This window comes from Phoca vitulina, unplaced genomic scaffold (genome assembly GCF_004348235.1).
Source record: "Phoca vitulina isolate PV1807 unplaced genomic scaffold, GSC_HSeal_1.0 scaffold30, whole genome shotgun sequence".
Classification (NCBI taxonomy): Eukaryota; Metazoa; Chordata; class Mammalia; order Carnivora; family Phocidae; genus Phoca; species Phoca vitulina.
The window spans coordinates 5,878,022-5,899,418 of record NW_022589733.1 but is presented as its reverse complement, the minus strand read 5'-3'; the positions used below and the strand labels follow the sequence as shown (position 1 = coordinate 5,899,418).

Sequence of the window (21,397 nt, the reverse complement as noted above, 5' to 3'; positions counted from 1 at the left end):
CCCCCCCCCCCCCAAGCCCCTCTTACCTTCCCCGCACACTCGAGAGCTGGACCCGGGGCCGCTCGGGGGGAGGAAAGGAACAAACTTTTGAGCGTGCCCTGGATTGGGCGGGGGCGGGGGGGGCGCGAAGTGTTGGGACCCCCGCAGGTGGCCTCTGTTGCCCCCTCGCTAGGGCGCCTTGGACCACGGAACGGAGGTGCCGGCCCCTCCCTGGTTAGCGCAAGTGGCTTCTCATCTTTCATTTTTTGGGGAGGGGTAAGTTTTGCATTTCGGGGAGATCAGGCTTGGAGACCTCCACACCACGCCCTGGGTCACCCCATCTCCTTCCCCTCTCCCCCACCACCCCGCGCCAACTTCCAGGACCGAGCGTTTCAGGTGGGCGACGGTGGGTCTCAGACGGGCAGCTGGCGCAGCTCGGACGGACGAGTCGGGGCTGGAGTCGCAGCCCTTGGGCCAGGGCGGCGCGGACTCCCCTTCTTGGTCCTTCTGAAGCCCCCGGGGCCAAGCTTTGGAGGAAACATCACCCCGAGGGCGACGTTCAGAGAAAGAGCTGTGCTCTGGATGGCCTGTGCCTTTTGAATGTGGTTTTTCTTTCTCCTTCCCCCTGCTCCTCCCTCCTCCCCCCCCCTTTTCTTTCAAATCGTAGTTTGTTTATGATTGCTTGGATAACAGAGGAGGAAATAAGGAGCCGCTGAAAGAAAGGTGCTATACAAAACTAATGAATAAATAACAGGAAGAGGAGGAATTGTATCTAGAGTGAGGAACAGTTTGCTGTGCCCCGTGGCTGATGGAAGCTCGTGTTCCTTTCTATTTGTTTCTACTCGGTTCCCAACTCCCGTGCTGAAGTTTGTGAAAGACCTTTGGGGTCTCTCTGCCTAACCCCTGTGTCCCCGTCGCCCAGCCCCGCGCCTGGCACCCCGGGCCTCCCCACAAGTAAAGAACGAAGGGACATTATTCAGTGTGTTTTAACCCTTTGGGGGTGCCGGCGGTGGTGGGCGCGGGGTTGGGGGGGGGCGTTCATGCTCTCAAAATTCCAAGAGTGGTACATTAAGCATTGAAAGGGAAGCAAGAAAAGGCCTCTGGCAGTAGCCAGGGTTAAGGTTTTGGTTTCTGTCCTCTGATTTTGGATTTACTCAGGTTATTAAATGCTTTAAAAAGTCCCCCTTGTATGCTCAGTTAGGGACTTAGGCAGCCTAATTAAGTATGTCGTGTTGCTGAGAATCCACCTAATTGTTCCAGTGGGGTATTATTTATCTCCTTACAACTTAGCCTGTGTATGCAAGCCTTGGATAACTGGGCATGCTCTTATTTTTGGAAGCCATTACCTTGCTTAATGTAACTACTTCTTTCTCTGACTTAAGATCAGCAACACTCGAATGACACCAAAATAGAAACCTTTTGTACTAATCCAGTCACTGCAATGCGTGGCAAATCTCTCTGTTCACTGAGATCCCAAGGGTACTTCAAGGGACCAGAGGAAATTGTGGGTGTTTTGTGTGTGTCTCTTTTTATTTTTTTGAGAAAAGCTATTTTGAGCCCATTTAAACTCAGAACATTTACTTCAGGGGGGGTATAGAAAGCTCGACCTCCCCCATTATTTATTGAGATGCTTGTTCAACTTCGAGAGTGAGGATGCAAGTTGGTTTGTTGTCATATTTTCTTAACGCAGCTTTTTGCCCCCAAAAACCTGGTTTCTTAGTAATTCAGCAATCTGGTGGTCGCAAGTGCTGTGTGTATCCAATTTACGCAAGTTAGACTCAGCGCTTAATATTGGCAGAAATCAACACGTACTTCTTTTAAGGGATGTTTGCATTTAATTCCTTGCAGATAAAAATACAATAATCTTTAATTTGAGCCCCAATACTTTATCTTCCTACTCTTAATTTCAGCAGTGAAAAACCCAATTTTATTCCCAGTAATTTTTCTTTATAGGGAGAATGTAGTAGAAGAGGAAGTATTAACTTTATGGGTATAAAACAGCAAGTGCTAATTAAGGATTTATAGCATTTTGTTTCACAGCTAACTTGTGTGTCTCAAGTGGTCCTATTCAATACAGATTTATATTGAAAATGTAAAAAGTAGCTTACAAAGACATGCATTCATTTTATTCGGAAATACCTGTAATTATTAATCTCTTAAGACTTAACTCTCGGGGAGGAGATGGCTATACTCTGGAGGGGAAATGATGGGTTTCAAAAAAGTATGTTTCTGCCCTTTCTTGTTTCAACGACCATCTGGGAAACTTTAGAAGAAATACAGAACCCTCTGCTCCAGGCTTAACAAGTGAAAAGTTAGCGCTTATCTTTAAATTTATTTACAAACCGTGAATAATAGGGTCTCATTCATTTCTCTCTTTAACAAACGACCAGAGTCCTTTGTATAAATTATATGTGTGTGTATTATCTTTACATTCTGTGAGTATATGGATCCTTTTTAAATGTCAGCGCTCAGAAAGTGTACTGTCTACGGAGAATGGATGAAAGAGTTTTGAGGGTTCAAAAGTCGTTGCAAGTAGGAGAATAACTTCAAATAAAATATAGCCAGGATCATTAAAATCAGTTAATAATTCATGAACCAGCCACTGATGTATAAACTACAGTCATCTCTGCTTTCTAAGGGCTAATTTCCATTTTAATTTCAAGTGGAGAATCTACTGTTTGAACATTTCTTTTTCTGATGTGGCTAACAAATTAAACTAACACCTATATTTAAAAAAAGGTGGTGGGGGGTGGGGGCTAGGCTTATGTTGCCCAAGGGCGTTAGTGATCCACTGTCTATATATCTGGAATTTTTCTTTCCCTGGGTCCTTTCACCAGTAAGAAGATAATATGCATCAGATCAATTAGCGTGTAGTTGTCAGAGGTCTGCCACCCCAAAATAAACTATTGTATTGAAGGTGGGTGTGAGCCAAGTGAAATCACACAGTGAGTTAATAATGAACTTGGACCAAACTCTAGTTACTAGCTTTTTCTGTGTATTCTTAGGTGTTTTTTTTTTTTTTTACCCCCCTCCCTCCAAAATCTGACTCTTGACTTCTTATCTTATGCAGAATAGCCTTTTGTTGGTTTTACTCCATCAGTCCCAAACCTTGCTTTCTAATTACTATATGTGTTATCGATCACTCTGCTTAATTAAGGTGTTCTGGTGTGAGTGCCACCTCCTTAGGCCGGCCTCTACCTTGGCCAGCCTGAAGAGTTAGAAGACCTGAAGAGTCGTTTGTCATTTGTCTATCTCATCGGAGACCATGGTTCAAATTGAGAACACACTGAGAGGGGGATTTGATGGAAACTCTTCTTAAGTTGATACCTTGCACTGTCATGACAACCAATGGTTTTGTTTCCAGGGCCTGGTGTATGGGGGGGTTGAATTTTGAGAGCAGATTGAGAGATTTCCATGTGAGGTCTTCAAACAAGATAGATATTGAAGCCATGCTGTGAAAGAGATAGAAGGTTTTTCTAAGGACCTTAGACAAGGGGTCATAAACTCAATGCCTCTAGGGACAGCCAGTTAACCTACATGAAGATAGGGTTTGTGGTCAGATGGAGAACATGCCCCGTTTAAAGGGGTAGCCTTGTTCAGCATCCGTAGATTGTTGCCATGCCAACGTTTGGGCCCAGTATCCACATCTTGCAGTTATTTTTCCAAGAGAATGATAATCTGAGTTTTTATGTGAAATACCCTGAATTTTAAATGTTGGCAGCAAATTAACACATTATTGAAATCCTTATGTGGGACCCTTAAAACATGCTCGCGTACTGCTTCTTTGCAGGTTTTTTTTTTTTTATCTTAGATAAACTCAGATGCAGCTGAGGTTTGAAAATCATTTTTTAGTAAGTCATTTATGGTTTATGTTCAACTCTGTGGACAGTTCCACTCTCACGTCCAACTGCGTGGACAATTCAGTTGAGTGAGTACAGGAAGTAGAATCTGACCACTTTCAACATAGTTCCGATTGGATAATTTGAATTCTGTCATTCATTGATTTTGGTCTCGAGTCAGTGGAATAGTTCTAGATCAGGGGTTGGCAAACTGTGGCCCACGGGTCACATGTGGCCCACGGGTCACATCTGGCCCACTGCCTACTCCTGCTTGGTTTGTGAGTTAAGAATGGTTTTTATGTTTTTAAATGGCAGAAAAACGAGAGAAAGACTATTCATCACTGTGAAAATTACATGATATTCACATTTGTGTCCATAAATAAAGTTTTATTAGAACGCGGCCCCACTCCTTTGTTTATGTGTCATCTGTGACTGCTTGCATGCTACAGTGTCAGAGTTGAGTAGTCGTGACAGAGATTGTGTGGCTTGCGAAGCCTGAAACATTTAGTATTTTGTCCCTTTACAGAAACAGTTTGCTGACCTCTGTTCTAGATAATCAGAGCACTTGATGGTCCCAGGATCTTCCTTTGTTCCAAGACTTGGCAGTAGAAAGAAAGTCTATTTAACAAGATGGCGTAACTGGGGAGATGAATATTTCAGAGACTGTTTTCAAGAATGTCTCTAAAACGGTGGGGGTTTAGCCCTGGCTATACTCTAGCTATGGTGAGTTGGGGGGAAGCTCGTGAAAGATACGCAGGCTCACAGCCTTACCCCAGTGCAGTTTAGTTAGAGCCTTTGGGGAAATGTTTTTGAAGCTCCCTCGGTGATTCCAACATGCAGCCATGGTTGAAAACTTTGTTTTAGGCTGGGGATCCTCCTTTGGAGTAAGCAACCTCGAGGGGCAGTAGAACTGGGTAAAGAAGTTGGGGATTGCTATAAAGTAGACAAGACTTACAACAGAGTGATTATTGGTTCCAGGTTGGCACTCAGGGCCTTTTCTGGACCTCGGCAGGTCCTAAGCACTGTGGATCTGGCTCTCCTCCACATCATATCAGACGTTAAAATGCTGTATCCACATTCTGCATTTACTGTGCTATGACATATTAATATACCCTATCCGAGTTGATGCTGATTAGTTGACTTATGTTCTCATGTTGTAGGCATCTGTTAGTTTTAACTTCATCGTGTGTGTGTGTGTGTGTGTGTGTGTGTGTGTGTGTGGTGTGGGCAATTAATTGTTTTTCCTCACATTTTAAGCATGTTTGTAGGCCCTTGGGAAGCCTGTGCTTCTAGATGTCCAGTCTTCACCGACTGATGGATAAAATAGTCCTGCTGACACTAACTAAAGGTCCATGAACTTACCGTTTCGCCACCCCAAACAGGGGAGTGTTGATGAATACCCTGTGCCGAGTAGCAACTGATAAGCTGTGGTAAGCCACAGAGAATTTGTCGTAGTCGTTTTAGATCAAGTCAATGAATGTAGATGGCCACAACATTCAAAGTACGTGTACACATTTTAAGAACTCGCTATTTTGGGCCACAAACTGTCAGGGGGATGCTGAGTCTACCTGAGGACTTGTTTTATCTAACTTGGACCAGTAGTTTAAAAAGTTCAGTTAGTTGTCTGTGTCTAAAATCTTTGCATGTAAATCTGTATTTTCAGCTTTTTCTCCTTCCTTCCTTCCTTCCTTCCTTCCTTCCTTCCTTCCTTCCTTCCTTCCTTCCTTCCTCCCTCCCTCCCTCCCTCCCTCCCTCCCTCCCTCCCTCCCTCCTTTCCTTCCTTCTTAAGACATAATCATAAATTTGGCAATCCTGGATGGCATTGTGTTCCTCTCCACTCTGACTTTCTCATACTCAGCCCTCGGTGTCCCTCTCCAGTCCCCGGAGTCTTTGAGTTTGAAAACTTTAAGAAGAGATGAAGTTAAACAAGCAACAAATGTGATGCTCAAACCTAGTGAAGTGGGGTTACTGTCACTGGAGACATACAGACCCCAGTATTCCTTAGGGTATGTAGGGTAGTAGGTGAATGGGAAAAAAAGGTAATTTGTGATCATATTACAGAGGAGTGTTTCTCGAACCTCAGCGGGCACAAAAATCACCTTGAGAGCTTTTTAAGAGCACAGACTGTTGGACCTTACTCCTAGAGATTCTGAATCCTGGGGTCTAAGCTAGGGCTCCCACGTGATGCTGATGCTCCCACGTGCACTGTGAGTAGCATGGCCCAGAGGACCTTCCAGTGGTAAGGTAAAGAGTTTGTTCCTGGGTGCCTGGGTGGCTCAGTTGGTTAAGCGACTGCCTTCGGCTCAGGTCATGATCCTGGAGTCCCGGGATCGAGTCCCACATCAGGCTCCCTGCTCAGCCCGGAGTCTGCTTCTCCCTCTGACCCTCCTCCCTCTCATGCTCTCTGTCTCTCATTGTCTCTCTCACAAATAAATAAAAAATCTTAAAAAAAAAAAAAAAATTTAAGAGTTTGTTCCTTGTAAGAGTTTGTCAGAATGCTTTGGGCCGTGGGTAACAGAACACCCAGCAAACAGTGGTGTAAAGCATAAGGACATTTGTTTACTAACAAAGAAGTCTTTAGGGAGGCAGTCTCAGGCTATTTTGGGTGAAGGCAACCATGTCTTCAAGGACCCTCTTTTCTTCTTATTCTGCTGTTCTTGAAGTTTCAGCAGTCTCCTCACGGTTACAGGTTGGCTGCTGTAGCTCCAGACATCACATCCTCACATGATAGCATAGAAAACGGGAAGCAAGGTAGTGGTGGGGGTGGAAGTGATAGCAAAAGTTCTTCTGTATATCTCTTAATAAGAAGGAATAGCTTTCCTGGGAACAGTTCCATTGGACTTTTTCATTTATTGATCAGAAATGGATCCCATGCCCACCCTAGGCCAGTCATTGACAAAGAAGAAGGAGATTGCTGTGATCAATTTAGACCAATCCCATGTCATCCCCTGGGGGCCAGGCACATTGTCACATGAGCATCAATGATCTTAATGGTCTATTAGCAAGGAAGAAGGCCTTTGGAAAGACAACCGGCTCTACCACCGAGCACAGTTGAAGACTTTGGAGTGGACCAGTGGTGTGGTTGGAGTTGTACATTGTGAGGATGGATCTGACCTCTTGACTAGATTAGTGTAGAGCCTGACAAGAGGTGGGGGGACCAGGGAGGATGCCACCACCCAGTGGAGATAAAGGTGTGAGAGGATTCGAACTAAGGATATGTGAACATGGATGGGAAGGAGGGGAGGGCACTGAATAGAGCCTCTGTTACTTAGAAGGGAGACAGAGGAGGCAGGGGTGACTCAGAGTGTTTGAACTGGGGCCCTGAACAAATGGTAGGACCCGGAGCAGAAGCAGAGAGGTCAGAGAAGAAGATGGTTTTGAAGGAACGCTAAAGCTGATACTGGATATTTTGATGCAATAGTCCCACAGAGACCTCATGTAGACACTTGCACTAAGGCACTAGAGAACACTCAGGGCTGAGGAACCACGTGGGAGTCCCGTATGCAGGAGAGTGATGGAAATGCAAGTGACTGCCCCCCAAGTTTGCAGACTCACCTCCCCAGTTGGTGAGGCAGTGTTTCAGGAAATAATGTGTGGGACTCAGAAAACTTGGAAATCCTGCTGTACCATTACAACAACAGTATAAAAGGAGTATGTGTGTGTGTGTGCATGATGGTATATCCTTTTTATCTCAGTATTTGTTTGGGAAGAAACATTTTTAAATTGTTATTAAGGGGGAATGATGTAAAATTTATAATAACATAATTTAAAACCGTATCAGCCATTTATGAATTAAAACGTTTCATGTCTTTTCTTTATGTAAGACGTTCCATTTCAAGTTGGATTTTATGACATTAGTGAAGTCATGAGTATCTTGGAGAATCTGTTTTGAGTGTGCTTAATGAGGAAGGACAGGATTTTTGCTAAGTATGCTTATAAATAAAATATATTTGGAAGGTGGATTGAGCTCTTAAAAAAAAAAAACAAACCCTGTTTAAAATAAAGTAGACTCTGAAAAACAAACTGAGGGTTCTAGAGGGGAGGGGGTTGGGAGGATGGGTTAGCCTGGTGATGGGTATTGAGGAGGGCACGTTCTGCATGGAGCACTGGGTGTTATGCACAAACAATGAATCATGGAACACTACATCTAAAACTAATGATGTAATGTATGGGGATTAACATAACAATAAAAAAATGAAAAAAAAATCAAGATTCTCAGTAAAAGAGAAGGGAGATACAATATAAAATTTAAAAATAAAGAAAAAAATTCCAAAAAAAAAAAATAAAATAAAGTAGAGGCTTTTATTCAAGGTCTGCACGAGCCTCTGATAGGTTTTATCTTCACCCCTTGTAGTAGATTATTTTATTGTCTTTGTTTCCTGGGTTTGTATCCTTAATCCCTTCCTCAGGGAAGCCATGTTCTCTCAAATATGTTCTAGGCTTGTGTGAAGCACATCAGACATTGGGAAATGGCCCTTCTCTTATGACCAACATTCTGTCTTTAATCTTAACTTGATTTTACTTCATTTATAAAAGAATAATTTGAATGTCTTGATAATCCATAAGTTAAACAAACTGGCCAATACCAAGAAGTATTTGGATTGTGCTCTAAATACATATTTGAATGATATGGATTCCTCTTTTGGAGGAGATACTTTTAAGCTAGGCCTTTCTATTCTAAATGTTGCAAGTTGAATGTGGTCATTTCTACATTGACTCAATTGTTTATGTAGAAGAACTATATTAAATATGGTGAGGGAGGTGAGTTTTTTTAAAACTACCCCAGCAGCGGTACCATATTGTGAAAATTTGTAGCAATTTCCCCTCCAATTTGTAATGAGCAAGAGATTTGATGTACTAAAGAGTAATAAAAGTTTTTACACTTTTCTTTTAAAATCTTCTTGGTATAGGAGGTAGAAGTCTCAAATGCTGACTGACTAGAAAGCTTTTATGAAATATGTATGATTGGTTGGAAGTTGATTTTCTGGAAAAAAGATGAGTTAAACTTTACTAGAAACATTGGACACTCCAGCATCCTCAGTAGATCTTTTTTTTCTTTTTTTTTTTTTTTTAAGATTTTATTTATTTATTAGAGAGAGAGAGAGCACAAGCAGGGGAATCGGGAGAGGGAGAAGGAGGCGGAGAAGGAGGCCTCTGGGACCATGACCTGAGCCAAAATCAGATGCTTAACCGACTGAGCCACCTGGGCATCCCTCAGTAGATCTGTCTTGCTTAAAGACACAGTAGATGTGTCTTTAATGAGAAACTCAACCCTTATTATTTGGCTTTTATATAAATTCTGATAAAAATGTTTAATGGAGAGGTAGTTAAAACTGTTGTATTAGTGAAAATTCTTTTGATTGCAAATGGGAAAAAGTCCTTAAACTTTTAATTTAATAGAAAAGGGATAGTGGGTTTTGTCTCCGGCATGGCTGGACCCAGGGTTTCCAGGGATGTTATCAACACTTGCTTCTGTTAGCTCTGCTTTCATCAGCTTGGCTTCCCTGTCAGGCCCCACTCAGGTGGGGGGAGGGTGTCCAGCAGTATCTCCAAGACCTGTCCCCACAGCTCCGCCTCCCCAGGAGGGACAGCTTCTCATTGCTACTTGTTCGAGGAACTTCTCTGGATTGAGGCTTATTGGACAGACTTGGGTCCCCTGCTCAGGCCCAAAGTCGTATACTCATTTCAGGAGCAGGGGCAGGTGCTGCTATCCCCATGGAAGTCACGTGGGCTGAGAGTCTGGAACAGGGCTTCTCCAGAGGGGGAGCAAAGTGCCGGCCTCATCTGGAGGGGAAGTGAAGGTGGGTAGGAGAAAAAGTCCATTTAAATGTTAAATGACATGAAGCCTGCCAAGTTTGAAGATTTCTGAGGACTTGAGTTGTCCGTGCTTATTATTATTCTTTGTGGAAACCAGAAATAGCCTGTGCTTATTGAGTAAGATACAATGATTGTCATTTTTAAAGTACTTATTGGGAACGTACTTCATGTTGGGGGCTGACATGAGATGTGGTCCGCCTTAAGAAACCTCTAGTTTGGTAGGGGAGCAGGTGTACGCACATGAGCATTCATGAAATACGTGTGTGTGTGTGTGTTTGTGTGTGTGTGTGTGTGTGTGAGAGAGAGAGAGAGAGAGAGAGAGAATATATGTGAGCCTAAGGGAGATACTCTAGTAGGTAAAAGAACTCCGGGAACAGATCAGACAAGAGAAGTGGTTTCTGAGGGGTGGTGTGCCAGGTTTGGAATGGACAAGTAGGAAAAATGGGTTGTTAGAGAAGAGAGGGAATTCCACGCAGGGCTTCTGCATGAACGTGACAAGCTAGCAAAGGTCCCACTGGAGGCCTGTGTAGGATGGTCCCATGGGACAATGTATGGAGATAAGTTTGCATCTGTGTAGAAGTTTCCTTTGGTGGGAGATGCGGGTGTGGAGGCGCTAGCACGCCTGGTGAAAGATGTGAGGTTTCACCCAACAGATACTAGTGAAGGATGTGTGCCTGTATGTGCGTGTGGGTGCGTCTGCTTGCGTGTATATGTATGTGTTTCCATAGGTGTGTGTGCATACGTAGAAGATGACCATTTGAACAGAGTGGGGGAGGAAAATGAGAGGATATTTTTTAGACTGTACCTGAGAATGTTTGAAGGAGAGATTAAAGACGCACAAAGAGAGAGAGTGACGTAATGATGGATGGACGGTCAGTTGATGTTGGAATGAAGGCTGTAGATAGAGGGGGATTTGCCTTGAAAGTTGGGTGACCCTTTCTCTGAGATAATTGGACAGAAAGAGAAGATGGTTGAAGATCCAGATACACATTTTAGTGGGAAAGACGGTGGGGAAGGGAGAGAGACAGAGACAGAATGAGAGGGAAGAAGGGAGGAAGAGGAGAACATGAGGAGAAATGGGTGGGGGAGTTGACTGACAAACCCAGGATCCATCCCCTGCCTATTTCTGCCTCGTTTCTGGCCCTTACTCCCTCCACCTTGGCTTTGTGTGTCTTACCACACCAGTGTGGCCTGACCACTTAAAAATATCTGAATATCTAAAATCTCTCTCCACTGCCCCCCCCACCAACCTCCAGTCACTGTCTCATTACTTCATTCATAGCGTGTATCCCTGTTTGAACTTTTTGTTTGCTCATTCATTCATGTATTCCCTGTTTACCTCTTTCCACCAGCAGGCAAAACTCTGTGAAGGTAGGGATATTTGCTGACCACTGTATGCCTAGCATCTAGAACAGTGCTTAGCACGGGAAGGAAAATGTGAAAAGGAGCGAACTAGAGATGAGTAAGAATACTGTTGAGTAGATCTGGTGGTAATTTAATCTTTGAATAAACACATGTTGGACCTACTATATGCCAGATACTTGGAGAAAGCGGGAGTGCAATGATGAGGAGTCACTTGTCCTGTTCTTGAGGAGCTGGTCTGTGGTTGTAAGGATGATCCCTCTTGGACGGTTTTAAGTTTAAATTTTATTTTAAATTTCCCCTTTCGCTATTTCATGTGCTGTTGGCAGAGAACAGAGCGATGGGTGGTGAGGACAAGGTGGTGCATCTTGCTTAGGCAGGAATGAGAGAACAGGGGTTGAGAAAAGAGGAATTTTTTTTTTTTTTTTAAAGATTTTATTTATTTATTTGAGACAGAGAGAATGAGAGAGAGAGCACATGAGAAGGGGGAGGGTCAGAGGGAGAAGCAGGCTCCCTGCCGAGCAGGGAGCCCGATGCGGGACTCGATCCAGGGACTCCAGGATCATGACCTGAGCCGAAGGCAGTCGCTTAACCAACTGAGCCACCCAGGCGCCCCGAGAAAAGAGGAATTTGAAATGACTGTTCTCAACCCCAAGGATTCAGGCTGGCCAAGGAAGGTCAAATGGTCAAGGACAGAGAGACTTTGATAAAAGGCAAAGAAGAGTGTGTTAGTTAAGCTTGGCTGGCAGAAAAAAAATAACTTGAGTAGCAATGGTGTAAATGAGGTAGACATTCATCTCTCTTTTCTCGAATGATCTCCAGAGGTAAGTAGTCCAGAGGTCTTGTGGCTTCGTAGATAACTGGGAGCCAAGCTACCTGACTTTCATATGACCCTTGACCCTTCAGCGTAGAGCTCCATCATCATCCGTGATCCAACCAGGAGGAAGGTGGTCAAGGGAAAGGGGAGGTTTCCAGGAGCTGCCATGTGACACTTGTTTATTTCTCACTGGCCAGAACTGAGACGCATGACCACACCTCTGCCTTTAAGGTATCCAGGAAATGTGGTCTGTACTGTGGCTGGCCATGTGCCCAGCTATATACGCCATTGCTGTGGAAGAAGGGGTGAGTGGACAGGCAGGACAGACCAAATAGGTACTTTAGCCGGTGCATGGATGTGAATGAATGATGGGTGAGGTCCAAGAAACCCTTGTTGGGTATCTTCATGTTTGAGATTTTTGTGTACCAAGTGTAGCAATATTTTGGTAAACCTTATTCAGTATTTTCGTTTTCATTTGCTCTTTGGAGAGACCCCTTTTGGCGATGCACTGTGACAAGATAGCTTTTCAGTCCTTTCCTCATTTGGGGGGTTTTATTTGGGACATGCTTAAAATACCCAGTGATTTATGTTCTTTGGAGGAACTGCAAATCCTTATGTCCTGATTTTAATTGATTACCTGTATTTCAGGCCCACATTTCTCTTCTTTTTAAAAATACCTCTTGAATTTTTGTACTGCCATTTCTCCAGTCCTGACTGTTGGTAACAAAATTTTGAGTACATGTCAATCTTCAGGCAATGTTTTTTAAACTAGACTTTTTTTTTTTTTTTTAATTGATGCTTTTCCTTTTTGATCAAACCCAGCTTACCTCTGACTCCACTGGAACTTCATCCCTAGAAATCTGTGGTTCTTTATGCTCTTGTATGCTCTTTCCTCCTCTGTTCCTCTGCTGGCCGATTTTGTTAACCCTTGACCGTTGGGCAACCTTGGCTACAAAGACATGTCCACTGTCCTCAGTCCCACCCACCCCCTCAGTCCCCTCTCCTTTGGCTGTGTATGTTGTATCAGCCTCCAGGAAGTGGCATTTCTCAACCTGAGGGTGCCTGAACTCGGTGTCCATTGTCCTTACTAACGATGAATACTTGGGCCTTTGCTGTGTCATCCTTTTGTTCATCTGTTGATTCTCTTGGCCATTCTCCACAATGGCTAGTCCAAGACTTTTCCCGTTGTAGTCTAGCCAGCCCTACTTTCTTTCTTAGATGGGAGCTCTGATCTTTCACTTTATGGGGAACGTTGATAATTTGATGTCCCTACTTGTCTGGGAAGCAGGTGTCTCATTTTTCCAGACCCAGGGGAGAGCAGTTCTACTATTTGGGGTAAATCCTTCCAATGGTGCTAATCCCTTTCTGACTGTTGCATATTCTTGGTTTTACACACAGCTCCCATCTTTCCTGTTTTGCTCCTTTGTACTTTCCACCCGTGCCCAAGTGTCTTCAGACCCCCACAAGGATTTTCCAATCTTCAGTTTGTTGAGTGTCGCCTCCCTTGTGATGACTTTTCTCGCTCCTCATTCCATCCACATTCTGTTACGCTTCATATTTTTTGTTTAACTCTGGGTTTTCCCTTAGATACATGTGAAATGAAGACCACCACAAATGGAAAGCCCTATCACTTTCCTTACACAGAAGAAAATCCTGAAAATAAACACAAGGGGAGTAAACACCATTATCAAAAGCTTACTGGAGACCTTGCTTGCCTAAGGCTTTGCCCTCTGTTTGTTGAAAAGGGAGATTTGCAAGTGTGAGGAAGGTGTTGAAGACCCGTTAGCACCAAACTGAGACTTTGTCTTTGATTTTATCTTGGGGGGGGGGGGGGGGCGGCAGGCTGTGGGGAGCTTGAAAGGGAATTCAAAACAGAATGACTTTCTCAAGATGTAATTAAAGGCTCTCTTGGTTTGTTGTCTCTACCTCCCAGAGCTGTGCTTCTCCTACTCATGCAAGTCAACTGGGCTCTGGATAAAATGCAGATCAGCAGGTCTGGGGTGAGCCTGAGAATTGGCATTGCTCACACGTTCCCAGGGGATGCAGCTGCTGTTGGCTGCTGGCCACTCTTGGAGCTGTAGAGTCCAAGAGAAAGGACCATGCACATCCACACATTTGCCTGACTCAGTGGGCCCCTGTTCTAACACCTCTCTGAACAGTTCCTCAAACCAGAAATATTTACCTAGGGTTCCATGTCTTTCCCACCCAGGCCCTCCCTAACACCCTGCAGGCTACTTCTATTCTATTACCGAAACTATCTTTTCGCTCTTCCCCAGGGCGCTCCACCTTGCCAGATCTGACTGTTTTCATTCATGCAAGAATATGGAGTGCTTGCTTAGGCCAGATACTGCCCTAAGCCCTGCGGTTACACTTTTCTGATCATCCCTTGAACTCTGCTCTTTCCACCCTATCCCTCTGTCTCCCCTAACTTCCCATGTCCCTGGTTCTCTACTGTTGTATATTCGGATGTTTCTGATTGCTTTTGCTCTGTCATCTTGTCTGCTCTCCCCCCTCTTCCCAAGCATTGGGGGATATCCTCCCAAAGCTTGGGTTCTTACTCTTTTGCCTCTGTATTCTTTTCACTTTGTATGTGCATCTTGTTTTCTGCCTTTAGCTGTTCCCTCTCTGGTACCATTTGTATCAGTTATCTATTGCTGTGTAACAAATTTAAACTTTGAAGCTTCAAACAAACCAACCAACCCACAAACCTATCTCCCTCATGATTCTGCCAGTCCGCCATGTAGGCTGGGTTCCCTGCAGCGTTGGCGGTCACCTGCAGGTTTGACTTTGCTTCTGGAGGTTGGCTAGCTCCAGCTGGGGCCTCTCAGTTCTCACTGCACAGAGTCCCTCTTGTCCAGCACGCTGAAGTGTACCCAAGAGCCGTCCTGGGGGCAGCGATCTGAGGAGTATGCTGGAGCACTTGAGCCCAGGTGTAGACACATCACACTGTTGCTTCTACCACATTCTCCTGTCCTGAGCAAGTCCCTAGGCCAGCCCAGATTCAAGGGGAAAGGAAATAGATTCCATTTCTCCTGGAGAGGAGCTTCAACAATCACATTGCAAAGGGGCATAGATACAGGAAGGTGGGAAGAATTGGGGCTCTTTTTTTTTTGTGGCTGACCCCAAGGCCTCAGATCCCCACCCACTACCCTGATCTGCGGCTCTCCCCTCCTAGGTGGCAGGCAGCTCTCTACAGGATGCGGCCCCTTCATGGCGGGCTGTCGGTTCAAGCCCCAACATCAGCCACATGGCAACCTGCTTCCCTTTTCCTTCCAAAGTTCCTCTTCAGGTTCTCGCCATTTCTCTCAGCGCCCCCATTGTTCTCAGGTACACAAAACAAATTTTGATTACTTGTCCCCTTTCACTCCCTTCATGCAATGAGTCTTCACATGGGCTTTGCTTTTCCTTTTAATGATCTCTTTTGTGTCTGTGTTTCCACGGATCCTAGCTTGGGCCTCTGCTAGAGCCACAGGGTCCTCACTGACTCTCTATACTCTGGATTTCTCTCATCTCCAGTTGAATCTATGCCCCACTTCTGTCATTCTCCTTGTGAAAACACTTCCGGTCGCTTGTCTTTGTGCAGAGCCGTGCTTTCTCAGACTTGCCACCTTCATTTAGGCCACACCTACCTACCATGGGTATTACTATTTATTTGAATTTCTTTACATTGACTCATTTTCATTTATTTTTTATGTGTTTTAAAAGATTTATTTGAGAGAGAGAGAGCAGGGAGAGGGGCAGAGGGAGACGATCTCAAGCAGACTCCCTGCTGAGCACGGAGCCCAACACGGGGCTCGATCTCACGACCCTGAAATTGTGACCTGAGCCAAAACCAAGAGTTGTGCACTTAACTGACTGAGCCACCCAGGCGCCCCTACATTGACTCATTTTAAAATTTATACTACTATTGCCTAAGGCAACCTTGTATAGCTTGCAATATATAAAAATTACCTATACAATAAATGCATAACTATGAATATTTTACAAATTTATTTATATACCAATTAAATTAGTCTAGTATGCATAATAGATATTGAGAGAACTGGCCTACAGGATAAATTGCTGTGTCTTTAATTTGACATTGAAAACCTTCTGTATCTAGCACCAAAGTTACCACATTAAGGAAAACCAAACTTCCTTAGAAAAAACCTGGTGAATTTTCTTAAATTTTAGAGTTCTGTCAAGGTCATTGTAGTGGTTATAGATCAGCACCACAAAGTAGGATTGCCTGTCTTAATACTTTTACATATTGCATAGACATATTAGTTGTTTTGAAAATATTAATTTGAAATAGCTATTTTCCCTGTCCCCTAAAGCCCAGTTGTTCATAATAAATAACTTTCTTGGTGGCATAATAGCCTTGCTCTGTCTTCATTAATAATTTTTCAAATATCCTCTTCAATTCAGGCTTTGGCTTACCAGCGTCTCTAACTGCCAGTGGGCTAAAATCATATTCTACGTATTCCCATTTTTATGGCTTGTCTCAATCTTAGATTCCTAGAAAACTCTGTAGTTATGATGCATACGGCTTTGATCATCTGAGCTTCTCTTCATAGGCACTTTGAATTTACTGGTATTTAAACAGGGGCAAGATGGTGGGTTGCCATTGCCATTCCCCTTCCTCCACGTTTCTGGAGCCTGCATGCTTCTTAGGGAGAAACTTGTGGAAGTTCAAGGCAGAAACCAAGTGAAGAAACCCAAATCAAGTTAAAGGAATTCTGATAGACCAATGAGAAGAGTAAGAATAGTGATAACAGAAGACAAGAAGAGTGACAATGGTTGAGAGTGATCTAGAAGATTCTTATGTAAGGGAGAGAGACTAAAAAACAGTATCCAGTTGTGGAGAGGAAAAAGAGATGGTAGATTTTTAAGAAATGAGGCCAATTCAACCTAAAATCAGCAGATACTGTAGATGACAGGCAACACCTCATTGCCCTCATTGCTTGATTATAGCTGCTAACTAAAATTTCCCACTGTGACATAACCCATACAGGTTAGAATTCAACTTTCTGGGAAATTGTTTTCTGATGATAAGTTTTGCCATCATGCTTAACGATTGACATAGCATTTTTGTTCTTTGGTTTCTTATCAGAAATTATGGTCTTGAAGTCTGTTGCCGAATCCTTATGAAAAGCTCTGTTGTAAGAAATAATATATCTATGGAGAATGACCTGAAGAAGATGTAGTGCTTCCATTCATCCAGAGAACCTAATCTGCTGGGAGGCTTCTGCCAGACTGAGAGCTGAATGCTCAGGATGGCGCATTGCGGTGAATGGCCCTCCACAGTTACCTTCACTAGCTGTCTGTCACGTATGGAATTAGTACACCCACTTTGCACTGAGTGGAATTATGAATAATAGTTTTGTGAACATCCTTTTTTGGGGCTCTGTTTAGAATATAGCCTGTTACATATTGGAGTGTCCATTTTTATAACGATTTACCAGAGTCTTCTTAGGTTACTGTATCAGGAAGAGCTGAAAAAAATCACTTAGTTTTATCTTATGAGTATTATTAATCTTGTCATTCTCGTTTCCTTCTTGGCATTAGTTTCCAAGAAGCTTGGAGTCCAAACGTGAAACCAACATGTAACTGATCACAGTAGTACATGCACTCCTGTGTGCTGGCCATCTTGGCTTTATTACTTTCTTAATTTTATTTTTTCTTTGCCTCAATTCTTTTAAGTATTACCCCTCCTTTTAGAATCAAAAATACTTTAAAAAGTCACCCCTAACTCCTTTGTGGAGAAAAGCAGGTTGTGAATAAATACTTAAAGTACTTAGAATTGCGATGAATATGTTTGTATAGTGTCAAGGATACTTTGCTTATCTTTCTACAAGAGAAATTCCCACTTAAAAAAATTAAACTCTACTTGTGCCAATATTATAGAACTAAAAAACTTAACACTTCCCCTTTTGGTCTTTTTATAAGGATGAATGTAATTCTCGACTTACAGCACTTCCTAGAAATTGTTTCTTATAGGATATTTCCCCTGGAATTATGGCATCTCTTGAAATGATGAAAATAGGGAAATTGGTTCACTCCCTGAGCCTTTCAATTAAAGTTTGAGCTCCCTTATTATTCAAAAAGTACCAATTCCTGAACGTTCACATCATGCCACAATCAGCATCTATCTTAATTGAGGAAGATGTGTGCGAAGATTAGCCTGGCATTGAGGGGTCCATTGGACCAGTTGTCAAGTGTTGACTGGTCCACACATGCATCCCATGACCCATGAGTTGGCTTCCCAGTGGTTGGAAAGAGTTTCCGTGCTCACCTGAGGCATTTGTCCTTTGAGAAAATACTGCTGACTTGGCCTGGGGAGACCTGCCTGGTGCTTTGTGAGCCCTGCCAAGATTAAAAGAAGCAGTTAATATTCCATTGTATATATATACCACATCTTCTTTATCCGTTCATCTGTCAATGGACATCTTGGCTCTTTCCACAGTTTGGCTATTGTGGACATTGCTGCTATAAACATCTGGGTGCACGTACCCTTTCGGATCCTTACTTTTGTATCTTTGGGGTAAATACCCAGTAGTGCAATTGCTGGATCATATGGTAGCTCTATTTTCAACTTTTTGAGGAACCTCCATACTGTTTTCCAGAGTGGCTGCACCAGCTTGCATTCCCACCAACAGTGTAGGAGGGTTCCCCTTTCTCCGCATCCCGGCCAACATCTGTCATTTCCTGACTTGTTAATTTTAGCCATTCTGACTGGTGTGAGGTGGTATCTCATTGAGGTTTTGATTTGGATTTCCCTGACGCCGAGCGATATTGAGCACATTCTTAATCTCAGGAAACAAACTGAGGGTTGCTGGAGTGGGGGGTTGAGTGGGAGGGATGGGGTGACTGGGTGATAGACACTGGGGAGGGTATGTGCTCTGGTAAGCGCTGTGTATTGTGCAAGACTGTTGAATCTCAGATCTGTACCTCTGAAACAAATAATGCAATATATGTTAAGAAAAAAAAAAAGAAGAAGGTAGCAGGAGGGGAAGAATGAAGGGGGGGAAATCAAAGGGGTAGACGAACCATGAGAGACGATGGACTCTGAAAAACAAACTGAGGCTCTAGAGGGGAGGGGGGTGGGAGGATGGGTTAGCCTGGTGATGGGTATTGAGGAGGGCACGTTCTGCATGGAGCACTGGGTGTTATGCACAAACAATGAATCATGGAACACTACATCTAAAACTAATGATGTAATGTATGGGGATTAACATAACAATAAAAAAATTAAAAAAAAAAAAAAGAAGAAGCAGTTAACTTCTTGTAAAACCAGCCACCCTCTTAGATTGATTTCAAGTGACTCATGGCAATGCAAATGCACTTCACTATTGTCTTGGGGTCACTGTTTTGTTTAATCAGCTTCCTGAAAAGTAGAAATTTTTATTTTGGTAACTTTGGAAAGCAGCCTGATTCATTCCTGCTTAGGTTGCTGTGGGTCTTATTTATCTAAGGTTAGGCCCAAGAAGTCCTTTGGATTTTGATGACTTCAAATATTGAGCAGTTGGCAGGCTGGCAGGTTGTGAGGGCAGAAGCCTGATTTGAATCCTTTTTACCACTTATTGGCACTGTGATTTCCAGCACATTCCTGAGCCTGTCAGTGTCTTCCTCTCTTAAAATGGGCATTTTCCTCTGCTGGGTGCTTGATAAACAGTGGTGAATGAAACCAAGAAAGTCCTGCCCCAACACATTTAGATTCCGGGGACTTAGAAACCCGCCTACCACAGAGGGTTATTGTGGGTAATAAGCTAACGGTATAGAGAATCCTAATAGTGTTTACAACATAGAGTTGTTGTAAATATTGACTATAACCCTATACGAGGTACTTTGTTAATGTTAGCTATTGTCATCATGGTTATCGTAAGATACTGTTATTATCCTAAGATCGGGTAAATCTCTTAACATATGGATAGATTGCTGACATGGACTATGGGAGAAGAATCGTGCCACAGAATATTCTGATATTTTAACAGAACTCTTTGGGGGGACTTTACACTTTGAGCATTGCTAGGTTGACCCTCCTGTTCTTTACTTAATGTATAACTTGGGTCAGGCTTCTCAGCTTGGGCACCATTGATGTTTTGGGCCAGATGGTTCTTTGATTGTGGTATGTTTAGCAGCACCCCTGGCCTTTACTTACCAGATGCCAATAACACCCACAGTGACAACAACCCAAAAAGGTCTCTATACTTTGCCAGATGTTTTCTGGGTGGGAGGCATGGGGGCAAAATTGCCCCTGCTCGAGAACCACTGAGCTAGAGGAATATTTTGGAAAAGCTTTCCAGTTTGATCATTTCGAGAGTGCTAACTGGGATGAGTTACTCCTTTGTTGCAAAGGGCATCTGTCTAAATATAGGGCAGTTATTTCTCTCCGGCCTGATGGAGCTAAAAGGAGCCTCCATCACTTGTGTGTTCCTCAGAAGGGTTATGAAGGCCAGCGTTCCATTCTGAGGAGTGGATGGCCACCAGGGAAGGAGGCTCCAGGGCCAAGTAAAAGAATCAGCACCTGCCAACGTTCGCCTTTCATTTTTTCTTCTCCCGAATCCTGTTTGGGAATCTCTCGGAGTTAGTAAAAATGTCTTTAATTTTGAAAACTGTGTGCTCTAGAGGATGGAGAAGAGAAAGCCAGCATTTTTTAGAGGAGAGAAGTGACCATCAACTAGGGAATTGGCACCATTAGGGCCTACCTGTTTCTCTAGGTGCTTGAACCAAGTCACAAAAACCATTGGGGATGAATTGCGAAAACACTGATGAGAAAGCTGGTGACTAGCTCTGTGCAATGATTGTATTAGAATAATAGATAGGACCTGGCTGTCAGGAATTTCAATTTCTCATCCTGTTTCTTTTCATTTGAGGGCACACTCAAGTTGACTATTTCAGATTTCTGGTCACTCCCGGTTTATGTGCTGCTTATTTTTTATTTGATTTGATTTGATTCTTTTTTAGTCCTGAGTCACATGGAGCCTAAGCACAGAAGTCTTTTCTTCATTTATTCCTCAAGTATCTATGGAATGGCTACCGTGTATGGTGTGGCATGCACAGAAATTTCAGAAACAGCAGTGACCATATCTCTTTTGTTCCCTGCCCTGTCTTTAGTGCCTGGCACTGTGCCTGGCGTATAGGAACATTTCAACATGTAACTCATTATAAGATTTCATGCCGCTATTCAGTGTCCCTTGCTTAAAGATTCCGTAGGCTGACTACTTTACACAATTTTTGAACCATTGGCAGGATGTCTCAAGAAAGCTGTAGCATTAGGTTTGAAAGGACAAATTCCAAGAACATGTGTTGTGGTGGTCCAGCATTATTTCCCAAGCAGTAAATTGCAAAGCCTACCTGGTTGATCTTTCCCAACTCAGTTGTCGCCATGACCCTTTCCTCTCTACCATGCCTGGAATTCCCAAAGGAAAGGGGGGAGTGCTGCAGACAACAATGTTCCCTCTCTGGCTGTGATCAGGGTTTTATTGTCAGGAAATCCCCCTTTTCAGGGACTTCATTGTCCGCATCCTCTAACCAGCTCTTGCCCATCCCCCCCCCATTCCCTGCCAGCCCACGATTTCAAGGCTTTATGGAAATGAAAAGT

General features: G+C 43.5%; 1 protein-coding gene across 1 annotated transcript in view; it reads left to right on the top strand.

Annotated features, from left to right (window-relative positions):
- Positions 1-21,397, top strand: part of TOX3 (TOX high mobility group box family member 3) — a 105,801-nt gene that overhangs the window by 1,072 nt on the left and 83,332 nt on the right. The window lies entirely within an intron of this gene.